The 20,894-nt window shown below is 37.0% G+C and overlaps 1 pseudogene; it reads left to right on the plus strand.

Annotated features, from left to right (window-relative positions):
* Positions 1-632: 632 nt before the first annotated feature.
* LOC137248668 (cystathionine beta-synthase-like) lies at positions 633-7,463 on the plus strand (annotated as a pseudogene).
* Positions 7,464-20,894: the final 13,431 nt, after the last annotated feature.

Genomic DNA, 20,894 nt, shown 5'->3' on the forward strand with positions numbered 1-20,894 from the left:
GAGTGGTATGCTATATGGAGAATATACATATATTGAATGTTAATTAGACTGGGTCGATTTATTAGCCGATATCGCGCCATCGATTTTTCGATAGGATTTGGGCTCAAGAAAAAAAAGTTCCACTACGCATACCTAAAAAAATAATTTTCGAGCTTGCGAAAAAAAATGGCGAAAGGGTAAATTTTTCGACCAAAACACTCCCCAAAACCCAAAAAATATTTTTTTTTTTTTTCAAAAAACTGTTGTAAAAACGTTGGCGATAACAGTTTTTTGAAAAAAAAAAGATATTTTTTGGGTTTTGGGAAGTGTTTTGGTCGAAAAATCGACCAAATCGCCATTTTTTCGCAGGCTCGAAAATTATTTTTTTGGGTATGCGTAGTGGAACTTTTTTCCGTTCCGTTTCGGTTAACTTTCGTCCATACAAATCGAACCAGGTTAATGTTAATGCCGGAGTAGTGCGGGCTATTTGTATGCTGTATGGGGTGATACAGAATGTAAGTCTAATGTGGCCACTACGGTGTAGCATAATGCGAGAACAATGAATGCAGTCGCTATTGAACGCAACGCGGATTGAACGTCAGTTTCTAAAGTAAATTTATTTTCGTTTTGTGAAAATTAAAAGTTAACTTAAAATGCCTGCAAATAAACCTGACCGTCCAAAAGATTTCGTGGATCCGGGTTTGCCTTCCAAATGTATGCATCTAGGTACAAAAGTGAAATCACCACACATATAACGTTCTATGGCACGCTGCACAGTGGCGCCTCTGCCGTTAAAGCATGGCAAAAATCAATAAAATCATGAAAGCGTTCGATAAATCCAATACATGTTTCTAATAGAGAATTTTCCATGGATCAAGAATATATAACTGTTTATTCACAAAAAATTATAGTTTACCAGGTAGAGTCGCTCAAAGTTGACCAATTTTCAACATTGGGAAAAATTTGAAATTTGAGTAAATAAGGCGGCCGGTTGTCGTTTTCTTGTATAGCAATTAAGGATAATTTAATTTAGGATTGTTTTTTTTTTTTTTTTGTTAAAAGTTGGCGGATATACCTGTTTTTCCAAATGCCTATTTTTAGGCCCTTTTTAAAAAATTTATGGAAAAAAAAAATGTTAAAATATGTGCTCCGTCAAATTAACAGTAGTTATTTGTGAAATATTCAGTTACCTAAATTCACAAAGTCCACCTACGTCCAGCTGCAACTTCACTTTTTACATCAAATTAAGTTAAACAACCTTTTGGGCATAAATACGCGCCTGAGCAGGTATATATAATTCAGTACGGCCATAAGGTCGTTTTTATACTCAGTTGAGCAGAGCTCAAAGAGTATATTAACTTTGATTGGATAACGGTTGATTGTACAGGTATAAAGGAATCGAGATAGATATAGACTTCCATATATCAAAATCATCAGTATCGAAAAAAAATTTGATTGAGCCATGTCCGTCCGTCCGTCCTTAACTTGAGTAAATTTTGAGGTATCTTGATGGAATTTGGTATGTAGGTTCCTCGGTACTCATCTCCGATCGCTATTTAAAATGAACGATATCGGACTATAACCACGCCCACTTTTTCAATAACGAAAATTTCGAAAAATCGAAAAAGGGCGATAATTCATTACCAAAGCCGGATAAATCGATTAAACTTGGTAGGTGAGCTGAACTTATGACGCAGAATAGAAAATTAGTAAAATTTTGGACAATGGGCGTGGCACCGCCCATTTTTAAAAGAAAGTAATTTAGAAGTTTTGCAAGCTGTAATTTGGCAGTCGTTGAAGATATCATGATGAAATTTGGCAGAAACGTTACTCCTATTACTATTTGTGTTTTAAATAAAAATTAGCAAAATCGGAAAACGACCACGCCCATTAAAAAAAAATGTTTAAGTCAAATTAAAAAAAAAAGTTTATATCTTTACAATATATAAGTAAATTATGTCAACATTCAACTCCAGTAATTATATGGTGCAACAAAATACCAAAATAAAAGAAAATTTCAAAATGGGCGTGGCTCCGCCCTTTTTCATTTAATTTGTCTAGGATACTTTTAATGCCATAAGTCGAACAAAAATTTACCAATCCTTGCGAAGTTTGGTACGGGCTTAGTTTCTAGGACGATAACTGTTTTCTGTGAAAAAGGGCGAAATCGGTTGAAGCCACGCCCAGTTTTTATACACAGTCGACCGTCTGTCCTTCCGCTCGGCCGTTAACACGATAACTTGAGCAAAAATCGATATATCTTTACTAAACTTAGTTCACGTACTTATCTGAACTCACTTTGTATTGGTGTAAAAAATGGCCGAAATCCGACTATGACCACGCCCACTTTTTCGATATCGAAAGTTACGAAAAATGAAAAAAATGCCATAATTCTATACCAAATACGAAAAAAGGGATGAAACATGGTAATTGGATTGGTTTATTGACGCAAAATATAACTTTAGAAAAAAACTTTGCAAAATGGGTGTGACACCTACCATATTAAGTAGAAGAAAATGAAAAAGTTCTGCAGGGCGAAATCAAAAGCCCTTGGAATCTTGGCAGGAATACTGTTCGTGGTATTACATATATAAATAAATTAGCGGCATCCGACAGATGATGGTCTGGGTCACCCTGGTCCACATTTTGGTCAATATCTCGATATCCCGAAAACGCCTTCACATATACAACTACCACCACTCCCTTTTAAACCCCTCATTAATACCTTTAATTTGATACCCATATCTTACAAACAAATTCTAGTGTCAGCCCTGGTCCACCTTTATGGCGATATTCCTAAATGGCCTCCGCCTATAGAACTATGGCCCACTCCCTCTTAAAATACTCTTTAATACCTTCCATTTGATACACATGTCATACAAACACATTCCAGGGTTACCCCAGGTTCATTTTCCTTCATGGTGATTTTCCCTTATTTTGTTTCCATATCTCTCAACTGAGTATGTAATGTTCGGTTACACCCGAACTTAGCCTTCCTTACTTGTTGTTATTGGAACTTGTTAACAACATACATTTTTTTAGTTACGAATTGTATACCTGAAATTCATTTTAATAATTTGAGTAGATATATAAAGCTATCCATCATACAATGCACATTATCATTCGTCTTTTGGAGATTAAGGAACTAAGTATTCTGTTTACTTAAATAAAGTGAATAGTATTTTTAAATATAGTTCACAGTTTAATATTTAGACAGATACACTCGAAGCCAATTCTAATATGTTACTAGAAAACTCGAAACTATTTGCGGTGTTTAAATCTACAAAGTCAAGACGTGACTTCGTTGAGGCTATTATGAGAGAATTAGCGAGTGAAACAAGCATTAAAGAAAAGGAAGGCCTGGAAGAAAAAATTGGTTTACAATACATTATGATAGAAAGAAAATGGAAAGACGTTTATCGTAACAATTCAAAATTTTTAAGTAAGTATGAAAAGTGGGTAGCTGATAAAACTTTTTTGGACGAAGAAACATCTAGCACGTCAACCAATCCAACTAGAGGGAGACCAACAAAACCCATAAAAGAGTGTTCTACCTACACAAGGAAAAGGAAGCTGTCTGATACCACAAAAGCTATGGCCACGACTCATCTTTCAGAAGCACTGGCTATTAAATTTAAAAAAGACGAAGAAAACGTGAAGTCTCATATAACAGAAGCAGTTCCGGTAACAAGTCCAGTGCGACTGATGAGAATCAAAAACAGCATTCCCACACCACCAAATGCTCTACCTAGGAAATACACTCCCGAAGAAGCTTTGGCGCTGTTTATTGGTCTCGGTTTAACGAAGAAATAATATATTATATTGCGTAAGTCATTATTGCAACGTAATGCCGATATTTTACCTGGATACAAAAAAATTACTCAAGCCAAGAAAGAAGCAGCTCCTCTAAGTCCCAAAATAACCGAAGTATAAGCTGAAATTGAGCTACAAAACCTATTGGATCATACGTCTACACGACTCCTTCAAAGTTTTACTGAAGAAAAGATGAAATCACTGCCAAAGGAGCTAGCATTGATAACTAAGTGGGGCTGTGATGGATCATCAGGATAAAGCGCATATAAACAACGAATAAATGTAGACGATGAAACAATTACAGATAGTAATATGTTTATGGATTCTATTGTTCCATTACAACTAAAAGATGAAGCTTCAGAATATTGGAAAAATCCACGTCCGTCATCAACTATATTGTGCCGCCCGATATTATTTAAATACGAGAAAGGGTCTTCGGAACTCATAAAAGCTACAGTGAGTGATATAAAAAATCAAATTGCCAAATTAGAACCAACAATAATTGAAATTGAAGAGGGGACTGTCATTACAATAAAGCATGATTTTCTGCTAACAATGGTCGATGGAAAAGTTTTGAACTTAATAACAAATACGACATCTACAATGAAATGTCCAATTTGTAAGAAGAGCCAAAAGGACTTTGAAAATCTTGATGATTCAATAACTGACGAACTAAATTATGAGTATGGAATATCTCCTTTGCATGCTAGGATAAGATGTATGGATTTTTTTTTGAAGCTGGCTTATACACTACCACAACAAGGAGAAGGTTTCGACGACAATACAACATGTAAGGAGAAACAAAATAATTCAGGATGCATTCTATAAAGAGATTGGCCTTAGAGTTGACTGTCCAAAGTATGGATACGGAAATACAAATAATGGTAACTCCTCAAGAAGATTTTTTGAAAACGATGAAGTGAATGCTCGCATAACAGGAGTTGATAGAGATAATGTGAAAAGATTAAACTGCCATGAACCAGTTATTGGACCCAAATTTGTAGAATATGCATCTAAAACTACAGAGTTGCTGCATCAAAAGTATCCTGAGAAGAAACTTACACCAACGGTACATAAAATTTTAGCACATGGAGAAGATTTAATAGAGTACCAATGCTTACCATTAGGAGAATTGTCTGAAGAAACTCAAGAATCTAAGAACAAGGACTACAAAAGATATAGATGTATGAGCACCTGCAAAGTATCACGAGTTAGACAAAACGAAGACCTTTTCAACATGTTAGCTAGCTGTTCTGATCCAGTCATATCATCTATGAGGTATGTAAGAACACAAAAAGATCTTACAGATGCGTATAGCTCAGAAATGGTTGCTTTGTTAGATATATGTTCCAGTGACGATGACTATGTTAAGATAAAATAAGTTTCTCACTTCTTATCACAACAATGAAAAAGAGATTTACTAATGAATTTTGTTACTTTATTGAAAAATAAGATATCTATGTACAATTTAATTCTTTATTTCAAATAAAAGAATTAATTAATTTAGTAATTTATAAATATAAACTTTTCGTTATTGCATTTCTCTAAAGTTTATCAAATTTATTATAAAGCTTAGGCATTTCGCCTTCACACGAGTATTAAATTTTTATAGAAATCAATACGTCTATCGAGTTTGGTACAAATTGGTAAAGCGGTTACTAAGATCAAACTTTTTAGCATAAATGGGCAGTGCCACTCCCCTTTTCCAAAATTCGTTGGTTGTTTAATCTTTAGCTCAAATAAAATTTCATTAAACCACGTTCAATAACTTTTAGTTATTAATAAAATACATATTTGGCTTGTTAATTAAAAAAAAAAAAAACATGTAAAATTTTACGATGAATTTTGAAGCACCTTGTTATTGTGGCACCAAAAATGGACATTTGAGTTTTATAAGAGTATTGCCATTTAAAATAAACAATGCGTCTATCGATTTTGGTAGTTATCGATTACGTGACTACTTAGATACAGCTTTTTATCATAAGTGGGCAGTGCCACGCTATCTTATCAAAATCATTAGTTTGTCTTATTTAATGCTTAAATACGTCATTATAAGAAAAATCTCCTTTTATTTTTTTTATTTTTTACTAAAAACATTTTGTTTTTGCATTTTTCTAAAAATGTTCGACTTTGATTTTTTTGAAGCACCCTGTATCTGTGACATTCTGAGCTTTCACACAATAAAACTTAAGATAATTAGCTTTCATTTACAGTTTAAATTTTTAAAATATCTTCATTGGTTCAAAAGTTATCATTTTTGCAAAGAAAAAACTCAAAAGGCGCCACTGTGCGCCGTCAGAAGCTGACGCCGAACATTTTAGAAGTTATTGGTTACACGCCACTGGTGAAGCTAAATGCCATCCCCAAATCAGAAGGAATAAAATGTGATATGTACGCTAAATGTGAGTTCCTTAATCCCGGCGGTTCTGTAAAAGATCGTATCGATTATCGCATGGTGCAAGATGCCGAGGAGAAGGGTTTACTAAAACCAGGCTGTACCATCATTGAACCAACATCAGGCAACACCGGTATGGGTATCGCCATGGCATGTGCTGTCAAGGGTTATAAGTGCGTTATTGTGATACCAGAGAAAATGTCAAATGCGAAAGTTTCAGCGTTAAAGGCATTGGGCGCCAACATTATACGTACTCCTACCGAAGCAGCATACGACAATCCCGAAGGCCTAATTTGTGTCGCAGCGTTTGCAAAAGGAAATCCCCAACGCAATTGTGTTGGATCAATATCGGAATACAGGAAATCCATTAGCACATTATGATGGCACTGTTGCAGAAATTTTGATGCAGACAGATAACAAAGTCGATCTTGTGGTCGTAGCTGCAGGAACTTGCGGCAAAGTGGCAGGCATTGGACGTAAAATCAAACAAGAGGTGCCAAGCTGCAAGGTGATTGCCGCTGATCCGTTCGGTTCTAGTTTGGAACGTCCTGATACAATTAACAAAAATAATATTAGCTTCTATGAAGTTGAAGGTATCGGCTATGATTTCACACCCACCGTAAATGATTACAAAGTTATTGACGAGTGGGTAAAAATCGAAGACAAACAATGCTTCCCCATGGCGAGGCGTCTAAATGCCGAAGAGGCTTTACTATGCAGTGGTTCGAGTGGCGGTGCAATGTACGTAGTATTGGAGGCAGCTAATCACTTGAAAGAGGGTCAACGTTGTGTAGTTATACTAGCCGACGGCATACGGAATTATATGACAAGATTTGTATCGGATAATTGAATGGAGGCGCGCGATTTTAAGCCAGTGGTAAATGAACATAATCACTGGTGGTGGGATACGCCAGTGAGTGCATTGAAATTGAAAACTCCACTTGCGCTAAAATCCGATGTAAGCTTCTCTAAGGCAATATAGGCTTTGAAAGAACAAAATTGCGAGCAGGCAGCGGTGATCGATGCAGAGGACAGCATACTTTTGGGCGATGTGCTTCAAGAGACACTGCTCACTCAGCTCGTTAGCATGAACAAACACACCAATGAACCCATCATCAAGGCAGTCAATAAACGTGTAATACGTTTGCCCTACGATGCCGTTATTGTGGATACAGAAGGTGACAAGGCGGTGCTCAAAGCTGTTGCCACCAAACTGGATGTGCTCGAGTTCATCGCTAATGGTGCGGCTGTAATGAATGGCATAAATGGGTTATAGGCGTCCCTTTTTTCCTGAGACTACGTGCATAGTATGATGTGTTCTCGAAATTCTTTGTTAAAGTGGTTTAAATATCCGTTTAAGTAATTTTAATTATTATAAAAGAATCTCCTAGCGTTTCAAAAAATAAAGAATTTCACAGTAGCTCAACTTCGTTCTGGATACTGTAACAGGCTAAACTCTTACTTATCCAGAATCAACCCCGACATACAAAATGTATGACCCGCTTGCAATGTGTTCCCACATGACACCAACCATCTCTTTAATTGTAATGTGGAACCAACGCCTCTAACACCCCTCTCATTATAGTCCACCACTGTTGAAACAGCAAGTTTCCTTGGACTCCCGTTAGAGGACATTGATGATAATTTGTGATCGGTCGCAGCTATTAGGTGGGGCGAAGCACTGCTACAACAACAACAACAACAATGAATGCACGTGGTAGATTTGATATTAGCAAAATCCGACAGCAAATCAAGGCAAGGAAAAGAAAGGAGGGTATCCGAGCCTGAACCGAGTACCGAAACCGGAACCAAACCAGGATATCGTTTTATAAATTTTTTTAGTTTTTAACGGTTTGTTATAGGCATGCTTGGTGTGGTGGTCGATCATTTGAAGGTATTCAATTACACTGCAAAACAGCAATTTTGCAACAGAGTGCCTTCCCTTATAACTTGAACTAATATCCCTTGTGTCCCCTAATATTTAAGGGCAAAAACAAAACAAGTAAGGGTGTCTAAGTTCGGGTGTAACCGAACATTATAAACTCAACCTGAGTTTCAACTGTACAGTTCATTTAAGACATTTCAGATAAACTAATTTTCTGAGGCATTCCCAAAAAAGTAAGGGCGTCTAAGTTCGGGTGTAAGTGAAGTTGGATTTATGCTGCTGTTTATTTTACATATTTATTTGCACATTTGCATTTTAAGGAACCATGCATTAACTTGAAGCTTTCGATATGTTTCAATATTATAAAATTTGGTAACATAACGGTTTATTTTAAGGACATACACGAATCGAGATAAGTAAAGACTACCATATACCAAAATGCTCAGGATGAAAAAGATTTGATTTGGCCATGTCCGTCCGTCCGTATCTCTGTGTACACGATAACTTGAGTAAATATTGAAATTTGGCACATGGGTTCCTTGACACTCATCTCCCATCGCTATTTAAAATGAGCGAAATCTTGTTAAATGAACAATAAAACTTGGTAGGTAAGCGAAATATCATTGATACATAACTATTTTCCGCTAAGATATAGCCCATTATTCTAGTTTACGACCCTTTTAAAAATCTTTTATATAACACTGGGCGTAGTCCTTAACTGATTTCGTTAATTTTTTCTTCGAAGCATTCCCTATAGTAAAGGCAACCTCTCTGCCGAATTTTGCTATGATTTGTTTATCGGTTTTTGATTTATGTTTAAAAATATTTGCAAAATTGATTTTATCACAAGTGAGCGGTACCACGCCCATTTTCAAAAACTTTTTCAAATTTTATTTTGTGTTTTCCAAAATGTTATATATAAAAAAGTGGGCGTGGTTATCATCCTATTTCGCTCGTTTTAAATAGTGATGGGATATGAGGCCCATATACCAAATTTCAATAAGCTATCTCAATATTTACTCAAGTTATCGTGTGCACAGACAGACGGACACGGCTAAATGAATTCCTTTTTTCATCCTGATTTTGATATATGGAAGTCTTTATTTATCTCGATTCATTATTCCGATACTATCAACTATTATGTTGCCAAAGTTAATATGGTTACTCTGTAGTATAATAACTCAGACGTCCTGAACTATAAGTCAGTCGCCCTAAAAAAGAATGTGGGTATCTACATTTTTACTGAAACTGGCATATTGAACTTAACTTGTTTGTAACTTTCCAACATATGCTGCTTTTTTATTGAAAATAAGTATTTAGGGCTAATTTGGATGTGACCTTTCTATTTATTCAAAAAAAAGTACAAATTTGAATTCCTTTTACGAGAATTTGACGCCTTTGCAAAAGACTAATTTTCCAAAAAAATTCAGATACCCACATTCTTTATTAGAACGGCAGAAATCCGTTTGATGAAAAATATCATGGTTTCTTTGTTGTATGAAAAAGTTTAAATTTTACTGTAAGGTGTTATTAGCAAGTTCTCAATGGTAAAGTGTTCAAATGTTCAGCAAACGTTTGTGATAAATTTCTCCTCCTTTTTAACACTACCATCGTTCCATATTTTCTTATATTCATGATTTCACATTTTACACTTTTAATGCACTTTTCATAGCTTAGTCTCTTTTCATATTCGTACTCTTTGCACCAATTCTTTCAGCCAAAATTCAAAATAACTTTTGTTGTAATTTATTCGAGTGCTGAGGAAAACTCCTAAATTTTATTCAGTGAAATGCTTGGAAAAGTCCAAAAATATTACGTTAATATTTATGTATGTACATGCATATACTTATGTAGCTGTGGCTGACTTACAAAAAACTTAAACCAAGTGCTGATATAAACCCAAACTAGCAACGAGTCCAGGAAAAGTTTCATGTCATTAATAAAATTATCACTACGGCACACACCAATTAAGCAACCTGCCAACGTATTCAACATTTAACACCCTCTGCCAATGTCAGTCAAATCCCGTGTATACACCTCCCACTTCCCCACCCTTACCTGTCTATATTTCCCTCTCTTACAAACTAAAGGAGAATTTGTAAAACAAATAAACGAATGATGTGGCTGTTTATATATAACTACAATGTTTATATGTATTATACATACATACATAAGTACATTTATTAATTTTAACATACATACATTCATATTAGGGCTCGCTAGCTTCGAATAACTCAGTATTGTAATAAATCGAATGTATATACACAGTTTCAAATTTGAGTTTAAATTTTAAACCCTCCATTGCTTTAAGCAAGCTTTCGAACTATTTGTCAGAGTATTTTAGACTTACCAAAATACTACCAACATTTTGAATAAAATTTAGTCTATAATATAAGCCGAGCCGAGAAAATTATGCTACAAATGGCATAAAATCCAAAAAAGTTTGAAACTTTTATTGGCTACTACAATTTTTAAGGGGAGCAGCAAAGGCCCGAACATTATCGACTTTTGCGTCGTTTTAGCCCTGGTGTCACTTTGAAATAACGCACGATGGTAGTTTGCCTGCCACAATAAACGCAAGAAAACTAAAATTTTGATTTGTTTCCATTGAATAAATTTTAAAAATAACATTGTGTGTTCAAAATCAGCTGTTGACACAACGGAAACGCCAAAATGGCGCAAAAGTCGCATGTGTTTAGGCCTCAAGTTTTTATCCAAAATTAATAATGACCAATTTTTGACAAAAAATTCAGGAAAAGTATTCAGAAATACGAAAAACGGAAAGTGATCGAGATACTCGTCTCGTAAAATTGCTTATTTGGTACAGTCAGAGAAAAACAGCGTTCTAAAAGCCGGCACCACAAGACTCACTTCAAGCTTTTCATGTTCTCACTTTTTTGTTTTTGAAAAACGAACGACCAGTTCTTAAAATATGTATGAACAAATTTTCTATTAATGAGAAAAATGTTGTTAAAATAAGGACAATGTTCTTAAGTTAAGTTAAAAAAAAAGAAACGGTACGATTCGTGTGCACTTCAATGTTAAATACAACATTTGGCACAAGTTATGAAGCAGGTGTATGATGTTGAGGCTTCGATCGTGAGGCGCGAGTTCGATCACCGTCAAACTCTGAAGTGTTTTAAAACAAATTTTTATCTTATATTTTTTTTTACTCCTATTTTTCGTTCAATTCGATTTTCCATTCACATATGCGCAGGTAATTCTCAAATTTGTTATGAAATGTTTTAAGTATACAGAGAAACCTCTCCTAACGGACACCTCTAATAACCGGACACCTCCCTTGGGCGGACATTTTTTCATGCACCAAGTTTTAAGTGCATTTTTCAGAACAAATGCCCCTCTCTTATCCGGACACTCTCTTGGCCGGACGCGGACAGTCATTTGTCATAAAATTAGACCAAAAACCTCTATTAAGCGGACGCGAATCTCTTGTCAACGGACAAAGACATTTCGTTTGATAACAAATCAGAGAAAAACCCCTCTTGAGCGGACGCGAACTCCCCTTGAGCGGACAAAACTTTACATACATAACAATGCAAAAAGGTTCGTTACAATTATACTGACTTTTAAAAAACGTCGTAGTGCTTGTGTACACACATACGATGTGAGTAAATAAAAATAGGGGATTCCCGTATTTGTTGAACATATTTTTTAAGGCGCATGCTTAGTTTGGTTTGCTCAGTTATGTGTGTTCAGTGAAAGTGAAAAGACGTAAAACAATGTCGCGGTCGAATGTGAGTTTGAAAGAAAAATTGCAATCATAAACGCTAGTGTGGAAAACAATTTGTCCGCACGAGCATTAGCCAAAAGGTAATTTTTACTGAAAAAAAACTCGTTCAAATTTATATTCGGAGTGTAAAAACAGTTTTCAATGAAAAAGAAAATCGACTTAATTATGTACAGAGTCCTTATATTATCTGTTTTAAGTTCAAAATTGGAAAAACCCAGGCTGCGCACATCGTTAAAAATAAAGAAGATATCCGAGCGAAATGGATGGATGGCGAACCAGACATAACATAACTTTTCGGTACATTTGTGCTGAAAGTGCAAGATGTTGATATGCAAGATGTTAAGCAATTTTTGGAAAACTACCATCAATGCTTATTGGATATGGCCCCAGGGATATTTATAACGCTGATGAGACAGGCCTTTTCTTTATAGCTTTGCCAAACAAAACGTTGGCTCTAAAAATTGAGGCATGTCGAGGAGGCAAACTGTCGAAAGAGTGCCTTGCTCTAAGTGAAATATTTATTTTTATTTTTGTTATTACTTTATATAAATGAAATATGTATGCATTGTCCGAAGTGGAATATTTATTTTTGTTTTTGTTATTACTTTATATGAGATATGTATGCATGTGTATGAATTTTGGAATTAATAAACATAAATCTTGTGTGAGCAATCTAATGAATATATTTTATTTAAATAAGCACCTGGTAAGCATTTAATTAGATAAAAGTTCAAAACTTCACAAAATAGCTACCCACTCCCATAACCGGACACCTCTCTTGGCCGGACAAAAATCAGCCGACGGTGAGTGTCCGCCCAAGGGAGGTTTCACTGTATATGCATATTACACAATCACATAAGATTTTCTCAATAAGGGAAATATATGAAAAATGGATATTATGCGATTTTTATTAAATTTTTTAATAGAAAATTTTAATAACAAAAAAATATATTATAAATAAAAAAATAAATGGGTACCTATTCAAAAAATTTACCTTACCACTCCCACCAACGATCAAGCACAAGCCATTCTTGAATTGAGAACTCGATCACAGATCATTCTCGAAGCCTGAGAGCAAAAAATCTTAAATCAACCACAAATAGTGCTTAAAATGAGCATAGAAGGTTCACACATCAATACCAAACTGGTCATAAAATATGAACGGTGTTCTTGGAAAAACTGTCCTTAAAACAAGCCCATCGGTCACGAGTTGAGAAAAATCGTACTTAACAGACTTTTGTCAACGAATGTTCTTAATTTTGAACTTGATTCGGTCATTTTAGAACGAGTTTTTATCTGAGTGTATCGTGTTATACGTTAAGATATGACTGGTGTCGTAATTTGGTATTACGAGTTCAACATGGCGCAATTATATTGTTGGCTCATCTCATCAGCCAATTTAGTTTTTTTAATTTTACTCGTATAGGGATTGTCAAAAGGCAATTTTTTCTGCCGTGGCGGTCAATTTTCTATTAAAAAATAGTTTTACATTACTTTTAGTTGTTTTTTCAGTAAATCCATTTAATTTAGGGCATTCTTTTCCCACAACGCACAAGAACTGCAAATTTTTATGTCTTCTCTCCATTCCATTCGCCTAACACCAACACGCAGATTTTGACAATCTCAACAAAGGTTTGTTGTTGCTGTAGAGAGCCAACCGTATAGTTGAACCCATTGTGGAATCACCAGGTGAAGTAAATAAAAAGAGAAAGAAGATGTACGCTATCTGAAACGGTAGGGATGTATTTTCAACGGTCAGAAGAGGATAAAATATTTACCGGTTTGGAAAAGTAGGAGTAGAAAAACAAATGCCTTGCTACGAAAGCCATTACAGACTGTTTTTTTTCAGCATATCAGTGCAACCTAATGCCAATAAAAAAGAGATACACGGGACCAGTGCGAGCTTATAAGTATTACTTTAGGCATCGCATAAAATTAAAAACTTAAACTGCGATGAGTAGTAAAATTCAATAATGCGTCTAAAGTAAACTGACCTCAACTTCAACTGCAGTTGAAGCTTTTTTCGAAAAACCGGACATAAGTGGAAGAGGTGTTATCCATTATATAGTTGAACTGTAGGAACTTTGCGCACTTAAATGGATTTCGGGTTTGTTGAAAAGTTTTACAGTCACACTTGGAAATGATTGTAATACTTTTAAATGTGTTTCGATCTCTAAAAATCCATTGTTCTTTCCATTTTCTCTGTTGATTTGACATTGAGAGTCGGAAGTAAAACATATGACCTAAGAATATATCATACAAACTTGATCAGAAGATCTCCCGTAAGCTCTTGACAGTTAATTCATGATGTATGACTAATGTTCTCAAGTTATTAATTACAAAAATATATCAGAGGATATAATAGGAGTCCGCCTAGAACCAGTAGGTGCTAATCCGATCGAGCCGGATTCATATATTCTAAATTACAATCCATAACTGTAACAACAATAGTGAGTAAAAATTTTTTGTAATTGTATTTAGAAATCCATTGTTTTAGCGAAGTGTTTACATAAATAAGGTGTAATACGACAATTTTGGTGTTCTTGCACATTTCTCGGAAGTCTTCAGTAGCGCTGCACAGGTGAAAATCCTTGCTGGATATGACGCGAATTTAAATAGTTTGATTTAACAAATACCTGTTTCAATTTTTTTTGGAACAAATTAAACATACTTATATAATGGGAACATCAATAATATGAACGCAATAGTTAAGCACGACCTTACTTACGGAAGCCCACACCAAAGATACCCAAATATGAATTTCTGTAATTAAATCCGGTAAAGGTCCATCGATATTCACTCAAAAGTACTAAAACTTCAAAAGTACTAAAACTACCATATTTTACTCCTGAAAAATGCAAAAAAACAACACTTTTCTGGGACAACATTGGTGAAAAATTTTCAGATAGCCGAATGACAGAACAAAGAAGAATTTAGAGCGAGACAATTGACGGCTTACTTCACCTGGTTATTCCACCATGGTTGAACCATGGAGTTCAGTGAGCGTACTTTATAAATCATAAATGTCACACAATTTTATTCCATAATAATTTTTTTTGTAAAAATGTACATAAGCAGACAAAGGAATAAACATAAGTCATGTAAATAAATGGGATTTTGAAAAAACGACTTACATACATAGACTGCAGCGTACCCCTTTTAACATATATTTGGGCCACTGAGCGTCCTTAATCTACTTTGACAGTCCTGCCGCCCAAAGGACTTGATGAATAAGATCAGAGGCGATTCGACTTCCAATCCTGTTAAAGCCTTCAGTATGACCCTGTTACAAGACCTGATAAAATAGCCCAAACTCCAAGGAGCCATGCAGCTGTATGTAGTTCCCACAGATCTCTGCAGCTGCACAGGAATTATGCCGTCAGGCTCTAGAGATTTGAAGGGATTAAAACTGTCGAAACTCAATGCAAACCCGTTTGTTTCCAGGAGATTACTGGCAGATCTTTTTGCCCAGCAAACGGTATCGGCGAGGGAACGAACTCACAGAGATGGGTCAATCGACGCCACTGACTACAGTGGGGTTCATTAAGCAGGTAAATTCTATAGAGGTTTACGAATGGCAAAAGTACTGTGTCACTCCGCCCCTCAGGAAGGACTAACTCTCATGTTACTGGTGGGCCACTATCTAAGAGGGGTATATGGATCATCAATTAGAGATGACTTCTGCGGTAGCATCCAATATATCCAAATAATTTAGAACTTAATAACTGGGGTATTCTCTATCATAATATAAAATGAAAATTTGACCGACTAACAGTTAGATACGTCAGTCACAGTACTTTTTGGACGGTCTAACAACCGCCTCAATTCAGTTTTATTGCGTACAGCCCATCCAAAAAAAAACGAATGGCAATTGACGTTAGTTCCATTGACGCTATTACACGTCACTCAGAAATACACCCGAAGGGCTTGCCAACAAACCACAGCCGAGGGGCGCCCTTTTTTTTTATAAATTTTATCAAAATATTTTGATGTTAGTTAACCCCTCCCTCTAGTTGTTGTTGTTCTTGTTGTTGTAGCGATAAGGTTGCTCCCCGAAGGCTTTGGGGAGTGTTATCGATGTGATGGTCCTTTGCCGGATAAAGATCCGGTGCGCTCCGGTAACACAGCACCATTAAGGTGCTAGCCCGACAGTCTCGGGAACGATTTATATGGCCACGTTAAACCTTCAGGCCATCCCTCCCTCCCCGCCCCAAGTTCCATGAGGAGCTTGGGGTCGCCAGAGCCTCGTCTGTTAGTGAAACAGGATTCGCCGCGGATAGGTGAGGTTGACAATTGGGTTTGGAGGAGCTATATATTGCGCTGGCAACCTGAAGGGTTGCGCTACACAGCCCCTTGAATCTGGTATTTTAGTCGCCTCTTACGACAGGCATACCTACCGCGGGTATATTCTTACCCCCTCCCTCTAGTCGGAGACATTTGTGTAGTTCGCTAGCGCACTAGCTGTACACTACGGCAGACAAATATTCGTAACATCCCTAATACATACAGGTATGCGGATATTAGTAATTCTCGCAGCACCTAACAAAAAGTCCTGGTAAGTATGTACAACTTTATGTACAATACCATACAAAATCACAGTTGAGAACCTAAAGTCATCAGGGATAAGCAAAGTAAATAGCCCGATTTCGCGAAAGAACAGCGTATGGGATAAGCCATGGGCAAACAACAAACTACTTCATTTATGTACACACCTGTACGAGTATGTATGTACAAATTGTGGGTAAATATGAAAAACCGATTATCAAAAAACTGCATAATTATGAAAAAAAGTTTTCCAAGGCACTTATACACTCAGAGAAAAACTCGTTCTAAAACGAACGAAACAAGTTCAAAATTGAGAGCTTTCGCTGACAGAAGTCTGCTAAGTACGTTTTTTCTTAACTCGTGACCGATGGCCTTGTTTTAAGAACAGTTTTTCCAAGAACACCGTTCGTATTTTATGAACAGTTCTGTGATCATTTTAAGCACAGGACAGTGAAAATGTTTTCTAAGTTTGAATCGCCGGGCCCAGACGGTACAGACGTGGAATGGCTTAAAATAATATCCGATGGGTGCATAAGGCTGAATCATGTACTGCACTCTGGAGAACTGGCGGGGGAAAGGCGGGGAAGATCGGTCACGTGTATCCCAAAGACTATAGACCCAATAGCTTAACATCATTTCTGCTCAAAACCTTTGAGAGGCTGATAGATGTGTACATTAAGTCCAACGTGGATGAAAAGCTGCTCTCCACAACACAGCATGCGTACACCAAAGGCAAGGAGTATGCTCTAGGAGTCTTCTTGGACATTGCCGGGGCTTTCAATAATTTTTCTAAATGGGCGATTATGGATGGTCTTAATTACATTAAAGTACATTCCGCCTTAATCAGATGGATCAGCTGCATGTTAAATTACAGGAAGATTACATCACAATGTGGACGCTGGTCATCAAACAACTGCTCAGGCGATTGGATGAGGGACCAGTAAAACTTACGGCTTACGCAGATGACGTTGCAATTGTCATAAGTGGAAAGTGCCTTCCAGCGATTAGGTCTTTGATGGATCGGGCGCTTCGGGATATTCATACCTGGGCATCTAATGTCGGGTTGAAAGTCAATGCGGAAAAGACGGATATGGTCTTGTTTCCAAAGAGGTATAAGGTCCCAAATTGGACCATGCCTAAGTTAGGAGGGGTGACCTTACAGGAGAAACCTTGCACAAAATATCTAGAAATCATCCTAGACAGTAAGCTGTCATGGAAGTTCAACGTGGAGGAGAGGGTGAAGAAGGCCTCAGCGGCACTCTATTAATGTAAAAGAATGCTGGGGTGTACGTGGGGCTTATCGCCCTCTCTTTCTCATTGGGTTTTTACAACGATTGTAAGCTCTGTTCTATACTATGGAGTTCTTGTTTGGTGGAAAGCCACACAAAAAACAACATACCTCAAAAAATTAGAGGGGGTATGCAGACTATCGATGCTTAGCATTACAACCCCGACGGCTGTACTGTATACCATTCTGCACATTCCACCTGTAGACTTGGTAGCAAAGAACATAGCATTAACAACTGCAAACAGGCTCGGTGCCTCGGTGCAGCTTGAGCGCCGACCATATGGCCATAGTAGTATAGCGTCATCAATCACAAGGCGAACAGACTACATGATTCCCTACCTGCACTTTGAGGGAGATCTTAAGGCAAGGAAGGTCTGCGCTATACTGTGCTGATCCGGAAATAAGCAGATCCTACATGCTGTCAGATTACTGTAGCGTTTTCCAAGCGGAAATATTAGCCGTAACCAAAGCAGTAGAAACCCTGGAAGAGAATAGCTTAAGCTGCAACCGTGTTAACTTTTATATTGAGAGTCAAGCAGCAATTAAGGTAATAATCTGGCATAGCGCGTGTTAGAGTGTAAGCAGTCTCTGGAGAGAATCGGGACTGGGAGAAGTGTACATCTATATTTGGTCCCAGGGCATATGGGAATAGATGGGAATGAAAAAGCGGATGAACTAGCTAAAAAGGGATAATCCCTTGAAGCTTGCTCCGTAGACGCCCCAATTAGACTGGGTGAGATTAAGCGAAGGCGAGATGTGCACATGATCGACCAAGCGGGAGAGGCGTGGGTTCAAGCGCGGGGCTGTAAAGTGTCGAAGATTATGTGCAAGTCTTACAATCTTAGACTAACAAAGTTGCTTCTATCATTAAAAAGAGAGGACTGTAGACTCTTGACGGGTATTCTGACAGGACACTGCCTTCTGGCGTCACATGCATTTAAATTAGGCTTGGTCAGTGATAGCAGATGTAGGAAGTGCGGGCTGGACGAGGAAACGATCGAGCACGTGGTGTGCTCGTGCCCTGCACTTGCCAGGCTAAGACTCCAGCTATTAGGAGTGATACAGCTGACAGATCTAGAAGCAGCAAGTGGCTTAAGTCCTAGGAAGCTTCTAGTATTTGCCAAGAGGACGGAGTTATTTTATAACATAGGTCCTGGTTTTTGATAGGGTTTTTCAGTGTGGTCGTTAGAACAAACATCTGGTAACACTACGGACTCAATCAGTTTATGTGAGGTCCTCATGGACCGACCAGTTCAACCTAACCTAACCTGTGCTTGATTTAAGATTTTTCGTTATCAATTCAATAAAGGTTTTTGCGTGATCATTGGTGGGAGTGGTAAGGTAAATTTTTGAATATGTACCCATTTATTTTTTTTATTAATAATAATTTGTGTTGCTATTCATATTTTTATACTCAGTTGAGCAGAGCTCACAGAGTATATTAAGTTTGATTGGATAACGGTTGGTTGTACATATATAAAGGAATCGAGATAGATATAGACTTCCATATATCAAAATAATCAGGATCGAAAAAAAATTTGATTGAGCCATGTCCGTCCGTCCGTCCGTCCGTCCGTCCGTCCGTCCGTTAACACGATAACTTGAGTAAATTTTGAGGTATCTTGATGAAATTTGGTATGTAGGTTCCTGAGCACTCATCTCAGATCGCTATTTAAAATGAACGATATCGGACTATAACCACGCCCACTTTTTCGATATCGAAAATTTCGAAAAACCGAAAAAGTGCGATAATTCATTACAAAAGACAGATAAAGCGACGAAACTTGGTAGATGTGTTGACGTTATGACGCAGAATAGAAAATTAGTAAGATTTTGGACTATGGGCGTGGCACCGCCCACTTTTACAAGAAGGTAATTTAAAAGTTTTGCAAGCTGTAACTTGGCAGTCGTTGAAGATATCATGATGAAATTTGGCAGGAACGTTACTACTATTACTCTATATGTGCTAAATAAAAATTAGCAAAATTGGATGAAGAACACGGCCACTTTTTAAAAAAAAAATTTTTTTAATTCAAATTTTAACAAAAAATTTAATATCTTTACTGTATATAAGTAAATTAAGTCAAAATTCAACTCCAGTAATGATATGATGCAACAAAATACAAAAATAAAAGAAAATTTCAAAATGGGCGTGGCTCCGCCCATTTTCATTTAGTTTGTCTAGAATACTTTTATTGCCATAAGTCGAACAAAAATTTACCAATCCTTCTCAAATTTGGTAGGAGCATAGATTCTAAGACGGTAATTGTTCTCTGTGAAAATGGGCGAAATCGGTGGAAGCCACGCCCAGTTTTTATACACAGTCCACCGTCTGTCCTTCCGCTCGGCCGTTAACACAATAACTTGAGCAAAATCCGATATATCTTTACTAAACTTAGCCCACGTACTTACGTGAACTCACTTTTTCTTGGTATAAAAAATGGGCGAAATCTGACCATAACCACGCCCACTTTATCGATATCGAAAATTACGAAAAATGAAAAAAATGCCATAATTCTATACCAAATACGAAAAAAGGGATGAAACATGGTAACTGGATTGGTTTATTGACGCAAAATATAACTTTGGAAAAAACTTTGTAAAATGGGTGTGACACCTACCATATTAAGTAGAAGAAAATGAAAAAGTTCTACAAGCGAAATCAACACCCTTGGAATCTTGGCAGGAATACTGTTAGTGGTATTGCATACATAAATAAATTAGCAGTACCCGACAGATGATTTTCTGGATCACCTGGTCCACATTTTGGTCGATATCGCGAGAACGCCTTCACATATACATCTAATGGCCACTCGCTTTTAAAACCCTCAATAATACCTTTAATTTGATATCCATATCGTACAAACACATACCAGAGTCACCCCTGTCCCACCCTAATGGCGATATCTCGAAAAGGCGTCCACCTATAAACCTAATGCCCCCTCCCTCTTAAAATGCTCAGTAACACCTTTCGTTTGATACCCATATCGTACAAACATTCTAGAGTCACCCCTGGCCCACCCTAATGGCGATATCTCGAAAAGGCGTCCACCTATAGACCTAGTGTCCGCTCCCTCTTAAAATGCTCAGTAACACCTTTCGTTTGATACCCATATCGTACAAACATTCTAGAGTCACCCCTGGCCCACCCTAATGGCGATATCTCGAAAAGGCGTCCACCTATAGACCTAATGCCCACTCCCTCTTAAAATGCTCAGTAACACCTTTCGTTTGATAC

Source organism: Eurosta solidaginis, chromosome 4 (assembly GCF_040869045.1).
Source record: "Eurosta solidaginis isolate ZX-2024a chromosome 4, ASM4086904v1, whole genome shotgun sequence".
Classification (NCBI taxonomy): Eukaryota; Metazoa; Arthropoda; class Insecta; order Diptera; family Tephritidae; genus Eurosta; species Eurosta solidaginis.